Source organism: Argiope bruennichi, chromosome 6 (assembly GCF_947563725.1).
Source record: "Argiope bruennichi chromosome 6, qqArgBrue1.1, whole genome shotgun sequence".
NCBI classification, from domain to species: Eukaryota; Metazoa; Arthropoda; class Arachnida; order Araneae; family Araneidae; genus Argiope; species Argiope bruennichi.
In genome coordinates this window covers 102,032,591-102,046,711 of record NC_079156.1, presented here as the reverse complement: position 1 = coordinate 102,046,711, position 14,121 = coordinate 102,032,591, and positions in this window count along the sequence as shown.

Genomic DNA, 14,121 nt, shown 5'->3' with positions numbered 1-14,121 from the left:
AGCAAAAAATTACTTACACACAACTTTCTTGAAGAACAGAGAATTAATATAACAGGGGTGGAAAATAGTAGTGCATCTAATATATGTAGATAAATGTATAAAAATATGATAATACATAGAGTAACTTCAAATGATTTTAGACATATTTTATAATTTTACAACAAATGTACTGTTCAAGAGTTTTAGACAGAAAGTAAAATATTACAAATATATCATACGAGAATATAATTGCCTTTTCAATGTTTATAATTCATGTCATATTCAAAACTTTTGAAGTGACATGAGCTTTTAAAAATATTGAACAAATTATATTTTTGAAAGTAAACGCAATACATAATTTCAGCTCTACATAGTTGATTTCACTAAAAATTACCAAATTAGTTCTTTTGAAGTTTTAATATTGTTATAACTATTAGATTATTAATAATTTCATTATTTTAATATATTTATTTCATGAATTCAAAACTATTATTCTAGAAAATGTAGATTTTGTGTAGTAAAAAAAGTTAAAGTAGTTTAGAAAACCCTATCCTGACAATAAAATATCATGATAACTAATAAAAAAAGATATTTTTCAGTGGGGGTTATAATATATTAATTTCATATACTCACATAGTGTAATTGTTTGAACATATCAAACTTCAGTTACTTGAATGCCCTTATACCTTTTTCTATTCAAGACACTTTTGTTAATTAATTTCTTTCTTTTCCAATTGAAGGATAATAATAATTTAACAATAGATTTGGTTAATTTTATTTCTACTGAATAAATGTTTTCATGTTAATACATTCATATATTATGAATTGAATTGAAAAAAAAAAATGAGATGTACAGCATTTAATCCAAAACAAAATTTTTATTATATATCTAATTTACATATCTGCATGGCACACATATTAAATCTTAAAATGAATAGTTCTTATAAAGTAAATTTATTTTTTATGATAAAAAAAAATCAAGCATTTTAACAAAGTGAACATTACAGAAATAAAATACTGATTTACTTATAAGTAGTAGTCTATACTTTCATAAACACAAACTTGCTGTAATTTTAACAAAATATATTTAGACTATAGTATATAGTATAGACTATATAATAGACTTAATAAAATATATTAGACAAAATAAATATTTAAGACTTTGTTTTTCCTTTATAATTTCACATTATAAAATACTTCAGACTTTTAATTTTCTCAACAGCAGTTTTCAAAAAATGCTTTTAAAAAATTCAAGAATGAATACTTATTATATGTCTTTTTAATACCCAATTGTGACCAAATCTTTTACCACAAACAGGACATTTAAATTTGCGTTCTCCAGTGTGAACTAATTTATGCCTTAAATAATCATTTTTTCTCAAAGTTTGATAACTGCAATCAGTACACATATATAATGTAAGTTGAGAGTTTGCAACTTCAGCAAGTAGACCTGTGGAAAAAAAAAAGTTTGTTTCATAAAATTATAACTAACATAACATTATATCTGATAAAAATAAAAGATTGTATATTACACAAAAATTAGCAGGAAAAACATTATTGGGCAAATAAATTATAAGCATGATTTTTTAAAAATAATAGTAAGCAGTTATTATATATGCTGATATGGCAGCCATACTAAATGTTGCTTAACTTTTAAAAATTTGTTTGTCACTGATTTATTTTTCAATTGTTAATTCATTTATTCAATGGTCCGATTACAGAACATGCATTTCAAAATTCAATTCTATTTTGAGTTACTTGAAACATATTTTTCAAAGCAGAGACAATAATAACTTCGCCTGCCTCCACAACAATCTTAGTTTTCAGTCAACAATTCAATACAAAATGGTTGAAAAACTGGCACATATCTCAAACATCGATCAATATTAACACGAAGATCCTACTGCATTTACTTAGAACACAATCATTAAATTACTAATGAATGAAAATATAAACTTTTTGAAGTTTAGACTACATTGAATAACCATTTCAATAATGAGACCTCAAGTATATAAATGACAAAAGGTATTGGAAAATAAGCAGGAAGAAATTGAAATCTTCAGACTACCATATGTTTGGATCCCACAAAAAAAGGCTTTCAGAAGAGAATGATTTTCTTCAAATGAAACAAATAGAAAATACATTTTATAAATTGTTTTTGTACATATCTATCTTCTTTTGAATTGATATAAGAATAAGCTGCAGTCTCATAAGTGATATTTCAGACACTTTTTAATGCAATTCTGCAAGATATTTGTTATTTTTATTGAGGCTCTGTAAATTGGTAGATTTTAAATGAATCTGCGCCGATGTTTGGCTAAATTTCAGCACACTTGGAAAAGCAACACTTTGATTTTAATATTTACTTTGTTATGACACAGAATTGAAAAAACTCCAAATGACAAACAAATATGCAGATGATTATAAAAGATGTATACATATATAACTTTGGCCTCGTTTTAATAAATTTCAGAAAAGATATTCTTCAAAAAAAATTTACATTACATTTGATCCACCTTCCTACAAGTGAAAGTGAGAATATAATTGTCATATATATTTGCTTGAAATAAATATATAAAATACATTTTCAAAATAATATAGCAATGTATTGTGCATAAACCTTTTCACACCACTGCAATGTTATCTTTGTCATTTTGAATAATTAAGTAATGCTTTAAATAATTTTAAAATTAAAAATTTCATGCCACATATCTGGCTTGGAAAGTTTATTAATAAAGACATTTTAACCAAGCAATTACATTTTAAAAATAACAAACTTTCAATAAAAATTTAAATTCAAAATAAAATGTTTCATTATTTTATGAATATTTCTTAAAGTTACCTCAATTGAAACAACTGCAAACAAACAAACAAAAAAAAAAGTGAGGATTAAAATAATTTTTATTTGAAATAAATACATTTATTGATTTAAATAATAACAATTAAGGAAAAATTAATAATGAATACAAAACCAATCTTTTGCAATGCTTAAGAGCAACTTGTGTGATTATATAAAGCATGCTAATTGTAACTGCAATCAGAACACACATAAAATTTAAGCGAAGAATTCAACATTTCTGTAATGAAAAAATTATTGGGGGAAAATTATATCTCAAAAGTTTTGTCAATAAAATACTGCAAAATATAGAGCCACATAAGATTACATATTATTGAGAAGAAAGAAAATCCAAATGCAAATAATAATATTAATAAACATAAATAAATTTTATTCATTTTCTATGAAATATTTTGAGACAAATATATTTTCAAAATCAAATATTAACTCTAGTCTATATACTGATGCTCCTTTGTATTACTGTTGTCTTTAAGTAGAATAAATAAATGATAAATTTTCAAATAAACAATATTGTTATATTACATTTAATACTTAAATTTAAATGAATTAATAATAATTTTTTAACAAAACAATTGCAATTTTCAATCAAGTGAATTTCATTAAAAAATTAAATTTAAAATCACATTTTAAATACTTTTTCAGTTTTCCTGAAGCCTATTAAATGAAGTTAAGTCATTACAAAGCAAAAATTAAAAAGAATGGATAACTAAGTTGATTTTTTCTTTTCTATCTTCAACATTTTTTCTCTTAAGCAAATACATTAATGCAAATATAATATTCCTTTTGAGAATAATGTTAGATTTGAAGAAAAAAATTGGAATAAATGTTTGATATTTAAAAACTATTGAAATCACACTGAGTTGTTTATTTTCTAATTAAGGTTAAATTATTTATAATAATATTACATCTTTAGGAAATAAAATGCATAGCAACCGAAATATTCCCACACAACATTCTTTTTCATTTAACCAACACTAACTCAAATACAAATATTATAATTATCATGATTGAAATAAATATACTGGAATTGTTTATATTTATAAACCATAAGCAATTCTGGCACTGAAAATCTTACAAACATGAGTCAAATAATAAGCCAATAAATTCCTATAAATAGAATGGTTAATAATACCATCAAAGTTACCAATTATTATGTTTGATTAAAATTTCACCAAATGTACAAATTCAACAAATATAAAAAAATATCTCAGAAAAAATAGCTTGTAGATTTAACAAGAATAACAATAGACATATTTTCCATCATTGGGATTAGAAATTTAATATAATTAATTTAATGTTTCTCAAATATGTGCGAACCATCTCGATAAATATTTTCTGGTTTCTCTCACATGCCATCGTTAATTAAAGATAGTAAATAAATAAATAATAAAATGCAACTGCAGTTAAAATAATTTTTTCTCATGCAGGGGTAAGTGTATAGAATGTAAAACTGTAACCTCCATCTTTATCTATGTCGATAATAAAGATTAATATGTTTTTGCATATGTGTGTGTTTGTGTGACGGCACTCCACAGGTTAAAGCTACCTATAGGTCTACATTTGACTTATAGCTACCAAACTTAACAAATATGTACTTTGGAGAGTAAAATGAGCACCTTAGAGCGATTTTTGACATTCTAATTAAAAAGTAAGCAAACTTTTGGCATTTACCCATGTAACTTCTGAAACTATTGCAGTACAAAAATGATTTTTATCACAACTTAATATTTAAAAGAAAAATCTTTTCAATGATACCTTTTTTTTTGCCATATAAATATTTTTTCTATATTTAATCAATTAAAAAATATATATTAAGCATATTTTCTTACAAGAATTGCAAAAATTCTGAATAAATATTAAATTATCAGAAACAATAATACAAAAATATAAGATTACTAGATATAAATAAAAGATAAAAAGAAAAATATAAGATTTCTTCTTGACAAAAATCCCTACAGATGTTTTTGTTTTGCAATTGGAATTACTATCCTGTCTGTAAACAAATCATTACTGGCAAACCAGATTTCAGGGAAGCAAGTGATATATCTACTTAATCCTGGGAAGAATCTGTAAAAATATTAAAATTTATATCTAATATACTATTAACATAAGATTCGTCACATCTGAAAATCAAATATGAATAATATAGGAAAAATAATTAATGAAACATTAATTTTTAACTTAAAATTTTAATGAATTCAATTAAAGCAGCACCATTTATTTAATCACATAGTGTCTGTCAACAAGTTCAAAATGTAACAAGAAAATTATTTATCAACTTTAAACGGATAAAAATGAAATTGATACGTATATGCCACTTAACACTATACATATACACGAATATAACCACAGCTGTAGATTGAACATTCAAACATTTATACATTCCTCACAATAATAAAACATTTATGAAATGATAATTATCTGTACAAAATAACAAATAAAAATTGCTTTCATATAAGAACATATGTCGTTAAATATTATAAAAATGTACAAAAAGATTCATAAATAACTAACAACATACATTTAATAATATTTCCCTAAAATTATTATGCTAATTAAATGCTAATTGCACATTGCCAGTAAGTACACAAAAATGAAACACTGGAAGAGGAAAAATTGGAATATTTCCTTCATATAAGGTTTTCAGAAATACCAACTTCATTTTGTTTCTCTTAATAATGGTTGTAGGCTGGCATATTATTTGTAAACTATGTTTTCCATTTAGCATTTTGTAAGGAATGCAACATTCCTCTTGACCTAGAACTACTAAATTTGAAGTTACTTTTTAGGCAGCAGGTGCTTAAATTTAAAGGGTTTTTCAAAATTTCAATTGATAAATTAATGAAAGTGCAAAAGGAGTATATTATTGCTTCCCAAACCATTTTACATTATCTTGCAATTAAAATTATTCTTTTAATAGTGCCAGCTTTATTTTTAAGCAACTCAACAACAACAACAAAATTTTTAATGAATTTTAAACACTTTTTTTTTGTTGTTGTTACAATGAATTTATTGTTTCATCAATCACATTCATTCATGTGCTTTTACTAATGTTTAGAATCATGATTTACAAAACTGCCTTCTTTTGGACATTAATTCAGAATTTTTTTCTTTTGATTCAATTAATATAATAATGATTTAAGGCTCACATGCTTTCTGTAAACAGTGTGATATGAAAATCATTACGGACAGACAACAATGGTAATGGACTGAAGTCAGATAAAAACAAATTAGATAACATAAATTTTAACTAGAGAATTGGAAATTATTTTTGCATGCATTTTAATCACCTATTTTTGAAACTGTATAGAAAATTATAAATCTTGCTTATCAAGAAAATACACTGGCCAGAAAAAAAAGTCTATAATTGTAGCCTGCAGCATATCTTAGATTATTTAAAATTAATTCAATATAGAACAGTTCAAAAAGCAAGAGTTGCTTCATGTAATCATAATCAACTGACAAATGTAATTAACATGTTATCTAACAGCAAGTTGTCTTATGCTATTCTTCAACATCATGTTTTGTTTACTCTAGCAAAACAATGTAGCAGATACTAAAATTAAGTAAGCACAAATGAATATGAAGTGGACAAAAACTTACCTCATTGGATGGATACAGCATTTTTTTTTATAACACTTTATGACAGTTTGTTTATATATGTATTTGTGTGCTTCAAATTTAATAGTTCTATGTCTAATGGCCTAACCTACAGATCATTTTGAATAATTTTTTGTTGCAATGAATTTTAATCAACTTATTATCATAATTTACAGATAGCAGGCCATTGCCTAGAAATAAACCATTACTAGATAGCCTATAAACATTTTCATGTTAAAAAAAAAGGGAAAAGGAAACAAATGGTAATAGCCAGTATTAACAAATTAGTTAAGTAATAATATTTAATTGATACAAGTCTTTAATAAGGTGGTGGGTTAAGTTGTTATATGATAAAAGTGTTTGATAAATAAAAACTATTCTTCATAAACAACATTTTTTTTCCAATTAGATAAAAACATTAAAAAAATAATTAATTTATAATACAATGTTTATCTTTCAAGCTATTCATTCCCTTTAGCAATAATTTTGAAAAATTATGCACTGAATACCTGTTCTTTCACAAAATATCAATAACATATTTTTTTCTCTTTTCTTTTTCCATTGAAGAAAATTACAGCTGACTTCCAAGTATATGTTTATATCGATGACAAAGTCTAATATGCCTGGATAGGTTTGAGCTCTGGTTATAAGATTTCCCACATTCTTCACATCCATATGGTCTCTGACCAGTGTGAATCACTACATGTTTCTTAAAGTCTGCTATTCTAGCAGTGCAGTAATCACAAACTTCACACTGGTAAAGGTTTATCCCATGCAAATCTGATGATGAAAAATTTTTTGTAATACCTAATAAAAAAGAACAAAACAAAAATATTAGTGCAGTAAATAACATTGCATGAATCATAATTAATTGCAATACCAGAAATTATTACAAAAATTGATTACTATAAAGAAACTAATACTTTAAAACAAGACAAATAGAGCATTTATGAAATAACATTATTTTATTATTTTAAGCAATGAACAATACACACACACACCATTATCAAATAAAGAAATATTTCTAGGAGTTAAATTTAATGCATTATTTTTCAAATATAATTTTCAGTGTCAAGAGATTAAGTACAATTGTTCAAAGAATATAGTATCAGACATTTCAAATATGCAATAAGTAATTTTAAATATATAACATCTAGGCAAAAATGAAAAGAAACTTTAAAAGTATATTAATAGCAACAGTGATTATCCATGAAGCATATGGAATTTTAAATGAATAACATGAAATAACTCCAATAATAATACTTTGATAAAGCATGCATTTAAGAAAAGTGTAAAATGTTCATAAACATTTACAGTTACAATAGCAAATGCAATTAAAACACATATTATTAGTATAAATAAAAATACAATTGCACTATTTACACAGTTTATTATTTTGCAATCAATATTTACATCCATTCAATAATAAATTATTTTAAATGTTATTAAATTTAAAGTGAAATTACATTAATAAACATTTTAATTAGAAGGAAAAATCAAAGCTCTTCACAGTTTCTTTCTCGTTTTAAATCCAGAAATATATATAAGAAAGTAATGCCATAAAATTAAATATGATAAGTAATGCAAAATTGAAATAAATATAAATAATACAAAATTATTTTGAAAAAAATTATATAGAATTTTCTAAACAAAACATTTTTATAAAATTAAGGTTTGATTATTTACATGTCAGTAATTAACTTTTAAACACTATAGTAACAGTGTTAATTTGTTTTGGATAACAAATCACGAATCAAAGAGGTTTTCCTTTTTATATTTGATATTAAAATAGATGAACAAGTATTTACTTTCAAATATATGTTTCATTAAAAATATAACATTTATTAAAAGAAAAAAAAGAGAAAGATAACATTTTAGATCTAATACAAATGATGGCAAAATAAAACTTTATTGTAAGGACTTAAGAATATAAGTATTTCCATTTGACCCAGAAAAATATTCCTTAAATTAAACAAAAATATTTTCTCAAAATTATTCCACATAGTATCAACAAAATATTTAAATGACACATTTGTCACAAAATAAATGCTTAAATGTGACCGCTCATCACAAATAAGATGCAACTTTTCAAAGTTAATAAGACATTTCAAAAGCTTACTTTGACATGCTAGTGAGATTATACAAAACACTTAAGATTCATTTTAATTTTGAACAAAATACAGATCTATGCAATGCTACAGAAAAGACTGAATAAACTTTTAACAAGATTATTACTGCTAGCAGTTGCCATGCTTTATTACATGAAAAATTCTATACAATTTAGGTTTAATTATTTGCATGTTAAAAATGATTTACAGTTGATAAAATAGAATACTCTATGCAATTGAAACTTCAATCACATTCATAAAAAAATTAAATATTTAGGAATATTTTTCCTATGATATTTATTATAAATTAATTTCTTTACAGTATTGTTTTCATGCCCTCTTGATGTCCATAATTTTTTATGGACAAATTCTCTATATAGTATGCACAAATGAAAAGGTTTTGCTTAATTTTTTTCTTATTATTATGTGTCTTTGCTCTTAAACATCTTTCACAATTTATTATTGGAAATATGATGAAATCTAATTCTCATTGTTTTCTTAATTTCACTACAAGATGGCGCCTCAGAATAGTAATCAAAATTTAATTAAAATTAATTAGTAAATAGAAATTAAGTTTAATTTAAATTAAATTAATACATTAATCTGATAACTGAATTCTAAAAATATTACAACTGTAATGGATCAAAAAGAGTGAAAATTCGATTATAAAATGCCATTTTCATAAATATGAGCTAAATTTTAAAGAAGTATAAAAGTTTTAAAATAAACAAAAAGTATTGATTCACTTATATATCAAGAATCAACTGAACAGTAATGGCAATTTAGAAAAGAACTTAGTACATTGTTCCATTAGGGTATGAAGAAAATCAGTTAGGCAGTATCTCCTGTTCTATAGTCATTGTAGTGTGAGTTATTAAATGAACTCTTAAATGTGACTTTTGTCTAAAAGTTTTTCCACAAATAGAGCAATAGAAAGGTCGTCTTCCAGAATGAGTAAGAAGATGTTTTGACAAATCATTTTTTCGTTCTGTGGAGTAAGAGCACTCAGAACATAGATGTAATTTGCGTTTATACCTAGTTCTCTCTGTTAGACTTCTCTTCCGGTATCCTACAATAAATCACAAAGAAATATAAGCATTACAAATGAAGGTATCTTTTTTAAAATAGTAAATACATTAGCATGAATCAATGCACCTGAATATAGATGACATAAAACATACTACAAATATTATTTTTGAATAATAGCAAGTAATACAAATAATATTTCTGTTTTTAAATTGGTGAAATAAAGAAAGAATTTGAACCAAGAGAAGAAACCAACTTGTCAAAAAAAAAAAAAATCCAGAACAAAATACATAATTTATAAGCAAGATAATAATTTAAAAAAAATCTGACAATTACATTTAAGGACAAAAATTGAAAGAATTTTTTAAAAAACAATAAGCATATTAATTTTTTAATTATTATGCTAATGATGTTTCTTTATTCTTCGAGAAATCACAGAGGTACTTTTATTTGTTCATTAATTTATTTAAAATTTAAAACAATAAAAATATTAACATAGCAAAAGAAAGCACAAAGGATTAGATAAAATCGAAATGACAAGCCCAATGATCAACATGATTTCATTATTTATTATTTCAAATATTTATTAAACAGAAACCAACATTTTTAACATCATAATTGTAATTATTGAAACATAACAAATAAAAATTTTAATAATATCAAACATAGTTGTAAAATCAGAAATTTTATCTTTATAAATTTGTTACAACCCAAGATAAATTTTATCAGCTATTATTTTATAATTTACCAATATTAATAAATGAATGAATATGGGGGAAAAAACCCTATCATGTTCATATATTTATATTCACAATGGAATGCAAGAAGAAATATTGAAAAATGAAACAAAACTCAGCAGAAAAATTTAAATCAGTAAAGCAACAACATAATAATCACAATTGGCAGATAAAGATTCAACATATTTATTCTGAAAACTAATAATATAATCTAATTAACATTGAATGTAAATTTCAAATTTCATTATTTTTAAGAAAAAAGTTCCAGCAGAAAGAAAGGCAAATAGCTGGAAGAAAAATAAAGGAATTCAAACCTCTAGACCAAACCACACAGCATGTTTCTGCCGATAATGTTCCTATCCTCATTTATCTGCGCTGTCCCTACCTGGTTTGATTGCTTCAGCCACTGTATTCTGCGAATAATACTTTTTACACTATGTAATTTACAGAAAAAAATGCCAAACTAAAAATATAATCATGTAATACAAATGAAAATTTTGCTTCAAATTTAATGTACAATTAAAGTAATCTTAACAATTTTTTTGAAAATTACATAGTATTAAAAGTAGTATCACAGAAAAACTGCATTTTTAAATTTATAATGTAGTGTAAAAATGGTTTCTTCTATTGTAATATGTTCCAAAATTAGGAAAAAAAATAACACTTCAATTAATTAGAAACTTTTTCTGACAGAACACCTATTACTCAAGAAGTTACCACGTATGAGTAGCTCTAAGGCCAATAGGCTGCTATGTAGAGGATTGGGCACTTTTTTTTCCTTTAAGAATTACACAATTTATATAAAGTGTAACTTAAAAGCATTATGTTGAAACTTCATACAATATGTAGGTAGATTACTTCTTGTGATAGTACCCATGACATGATTCAGAAAATTTCTATTGATTGTTACTGACTACTATCCTTAGAACTCAAAACAACCCTCAGTACAAAAGTTATATATAACATAAATAATATCTAGTTAAGATAAAAGCATTTTGTTTGGACTATGACTAGCCTGGGATTTGTTATAAAGAGAGTAAAATTATGAGGGAGGTTGACATTTTCATTTCTCCATGAAAACAAATCACATCAGGAAAAATAGCATCTAATTAAAACAGAGTTTTTGTATTAAAAGTTTTGCAACAGTTGCAAATTTTCAGAAATTAAAGACTGATTCAGAAGCACTTTAAAATCTTTAACCATGGTTAGTTTCAACATAATCTATATAGCAAGTTTGGAAATAAATAAAACTTCTACTCATGATTTCTTTTTTAAATTTTTAAATTGTTTAAATGCATATGGCAGAGCTTAATAGATTGAAGAAAACATTAAATAAAGAAGCAGAAATATTTCTTGGCAACATAATGAAAAAACAATTAGCCTTAAAGAATTGGAATTGAATTAATTATTAATTCTTTGAATGTATTTTATTCTAATTATTGTATTTATTATAATCTTGGGAGCAAGGAACATATTTTATCTTTATTTCACCTTTTAAAATAAATCAAATTATTTTTTAAAATTGTTTTCCAAAATCTTTTTAACCATGAAGATTAGATACTTGAAATTTGGAAGGTGTTGGCTTTTTGGGCAGTAAATTATTTTAAACATGATTAAATGCTGTCAGAAAGATTTGATATTTTGTTATCCAAAGAAATTATTTATTATGAAACTGATTTTTAGAGTGGTCAACCAATTTATTAAACGGAAGTCAATTGCCTTGCTAAGATATAAAATAGACCAGATTTTGAATTGTATTTTGTAATACTTTTGTATTATATTTTATTGCAATAGACACATTTTTATTAATTAAATAAACCTTATTACCAAGAGGTATTTTAATTTAATGTCTGTCACATTACCAGAATATACGGACAGTCATTAAAGCCTTGATAGAAGCATGAGAAGAAAAAAATAGAAGATATATTCTCTTTTAACCCAATTTATAATTATTATTGAAATATTCTAAAGTATGCAAGATGAGACCTTATTTCATCAATTCCAAAAATGATAAATTCTTAATTTGTTAAAATTAATGTTGGGTTTCCCCCCAAGCATGACAAAATCCTACCAATCTTTCAAGAACTCATCAAAAGTTTACCACCTTAGTTTGCTACAAGATATAGTAACAAACAGCTTTTAGGGCTGCAATAAAAAAATTATCAAAATTATATTTGGTAAAAACTTGGTCCAAAAAAAATTTTAATTTGATGAATGGGCGTTAAGTCACACCGTTTACTTATACCAGTTTGTATTTTATAGAAAGAAGAATAATTTCAAATAATAATTAATTTCTTCAAATATGTTTCAAATGCAGATAAATTTTTAGTTCTTAACAGCTGACATAATCTTTTGGCATTTGCATGAAGATCTGTATTTTATAAACTTTGAAGCAAACCTATTGGTATTTTATAACATTTATTACCTTAATATTATTTATTTTGCAATGAACATTGATCTATGCAATAACAATAAAGCTATCTATGCAATAACACAATCGAAGGTTATTTCAACATGCCATATTTTAAAAGCAATTTATTTCAACTTGTCAAAACAAGTATTATCTTAATTATCGGTATTTTTTTTAATGAATGGAACACGTAAGAATAACATTTAATATATTTTAAGTACAAAAATTTCATGCAATTCTTCCTGAACCTGGAACAGAAATTTTTGTGTGTGTATGTGTATCAGAAGAAAAAAAATGTTTGTGGTGCAGAAAATATTATGATAATGAATTTTAATTTTAGCAAAATTCAATTACATTACATATACTGACTTGATGCAAATTCATATTTTGTAAATATTCTATTTTATATTCATTACTAGTATAAGTATATTTTGTAATTATTTCTCTTTAAAAAAATGTCAATTCTTATCATATATTAAACAAAAATTGCAATGTGCAAATAAAATACTACTGTATTTACAACTTAAAAATACCACTTATAACTGAATTACTAATTCTGTATATCTGTACACAATTATGTGCATAAAACACAATTCTGTGTTTTATGTACAACTTCTGTGATACAAAGAGACAGATAATATGTAAATATACAAAACAATTTTCTTTGGGAAATGACATAGCTCTTATCATTTAATTGAAAATCAACAGGACAAATGAAACTTTTATTTGTATTATTAAAAAATATAAATTACTATCACTAAAAAGTAAGCAACATTTTCAATTTCATCATGTATTAATATCAGTAAAGCCACTTTTCTTTTAGCAATAGAAAGGGTTAGGGATTAAACATCATAGAGTTTAAGAATTCCATTTGTCCATCACATATCGGCAATAAAGTAGCAAGATATACATATTTATTAAATATAATTAATTATAAATATTAATATTTAAACATATATTTAAACAATAACATTAGTAGTATGCAAATTCAAATAATGTTTTCTCAAATGTTAAAATATCCATTTGATATCCTTAGTTTACTTCAGTGCTGAAGAGAGAGAAATCAAATTTAACTGTTATCATTCTGAATGTGCCCGCCACAAACAACTAAACAGATTCTTTAAAAAAAAATATTATAAAAATTTGAAATTTAGAATTAAATGTATAACAAACAAATAAAGCTATAATAGAAAGAAATCAAACAAATTCCACTGAAGTAGCTGAATAAGCAGAATGTGTTCTTAAATGCAATTCTAAATGATCTTTACGCTTAAATGATTTGAAACAAATTTCACAACTAAATGGACGATACCCACTATGGACTACAAAATGTTTAAGAAGGTCAGCCTTTCTTACAGTTGAATAAGAACATTCAGTGCACTGATGTATTTTTTTCATATAAGT